At 44.6% G+C, this 2001-nt stretch overlaps 1 protein-coding gene across 2 annotated transcripts in view; it reads left to right on the plus strand.

The window, feature by feature from the left end:
• The window catches only part of LOC106870144 (asparagine--tRNA ligase, cytoplasmic), a 41223-nt gene that overhangs the window by 1827 nt on the left and 37395 nt on the right, over positions 1-2001 (plus strand). The window lies entirely within an intron of this gene.

Here is a 2001-nt window from a genome sequence, read left to right on the forward strand (position 1 = left end):
TGGAGCACAACACTGAGGATGCGGGTAATTGTGATCGACCTTGTGGTAGACGGAATTGATGTGGTGATCAGCATGGACGCGATCAACCGCCTATGAGGTGTCAGTGTCAGTGGAGACATGGCTTCATTTGGTGGTGCAGGGCAATCATGCGCTGTGAGTCTACAACAAGAAAGGGGGAAGAGCGCCTCCACCGCCCGGGGTAGGCTTTGTACTGCCCCCACCATTGAAGATAAAGATTTTCAGGCCGTGTTCGACGGTCAACGGTGGAGGTGGAGTGACGCTGGAAAGGGGTGGGGCCCAAAGCTGAAGAACAAGCTAAGCTGTTCTCAACATACCCTGAAAAGAGATGTCAGGAGTGAGTTTGAAGGAGAGGTAGAGAGATGGATCGAGGAGAGTATTCTAATCCTATGGACGGAGGAAGTGAAGAACGGAGTGCTGCTACTAAGAGCAGTCGCGCAGCCAACGGAGTGCAAGGTCAGGCCGGTACTGAACTTTCGAGAGCTGAATGAGCATGTATCGTGCAACACAGGCGGCAAGGTGACTGGTGTCTGCAGAGAGACGTTGCGAGAATGTAGACGGATGACGAGGGCAGCATCAATTGTCGACTTGAAGTCGGCATTTCTGCAGATCGACGTGAACAAGAAATTGTGGAAGTATCGGCTGGTGAGATACAAAGGCCAGACATACTGTTCGTCTAGGCTGGGTTTCAGGCTGAATTCTGTACCAAAGATCATGGCAACAGTGCTCAAATCTATCCTGGGAAATTTGGACAAGGTAAAAAAAAGCCACCAATTCCTGGACTACATCCTCGTAGACTAGATTGTAGTGTCTGTCGCAGAGGTTATAGGTCACTTAAAAAAGTTCGGGCTGATTGCGAAATTACCGGAGCCACAGCATCTAGGGAAAGTGTCTTCTACTATAGCTCTAAGCCAACCAAAGCATTGGGAGTAAATATGATACAGAAACTAAAAAGGAACCCTTTGTGTGTGTGCGCGCGCGCATACACACACACACACACATATATATATATAAGCAATGTTAATTCTCTAAATGAAGTATTAACAGTAACTGCACGATAAAGTGAAGTGTATTGCCACTTAAGTGTGGCTGACCCCTAGGGGTGGGTGTTACTGTTGCTTTAGCCCCAGGAGGACATCTCCTCCAGCTGGCTTATCGACACACTACTGTGTCCTGTTTGTTTTGCCAAGGGAAGTTACCCCTCTCATCTTGATCGTATATATATATATATATATATATTTCCATCTACCTTTAATTTTTACTAGTTCCAGTCTTTCGACTGCGGCTATGCTGGGATACTACCTTGAAGGGTTTTAGTAGAACAAAGTGACCCCTTCTTTCTTTTCTTTCTTAAAGTCTGGAACTTTTTCTACTGTACTCTTATTGCTAAACCGCTAGGTACGGGTACATAAACAAACCAATATTGATTGTCAAGTAATTTGGGGACAGACAGAATCATACGCGCGCGCGAACTTTAGGTTAGTTAAAATATGTTTGTGACTTCCAAAGACAAATTCACTGCAGTTACCACGTAGAAAAAAATTCTCTCTTATGGTAAATGATGTAAAAACATCTTATCTGCCCAGCGTTGCCCTTACAGGATTCCCGAACGCAACGTTTCTAGCTATTCAACCATTATCAAATGGGAAATACAATAAAAAAAAGTACGTCTGGGTGGATTTAAAGCCTAAGCTTTAACTAAACATTGACTGAGTTGGGCTGTTGGACCGCGAGGCCGGAAGAAATTCAGCAGTACCAGCGCCAGGCAATGTTTAGGCATAATGAACTTGAGGTTAGTTGAAATATGTTTGTGGCATCTTTCAACTTCCAAAGGCAAATTCACTGCAGTTACCACGAAGAAAAATTCTCTCTTAAGTGTTTTTGGTAGAGATGGACTATATGTAATCTGAACCTTTCCCCCCCTTATTTACGGTCAGGGTTTGAGTTAGGGTTAGGTTTACCCCGTGGATCTATATAAAAACC

This window comes from Octopus bimaculoides, chromosome 3, assembly GCF_001194135.2.
Source record: "Octopus bimaculoides isolate UCB-OBI-ISO-001 chromosome 3, ASM119413v2, whole genome shotgun sequence".
NCBI lineage: Eukaryota > Metazoa > Mollusca > Cephalopoda > Octopoda > Octopodidae > Octopus > Octopus bimaculoides.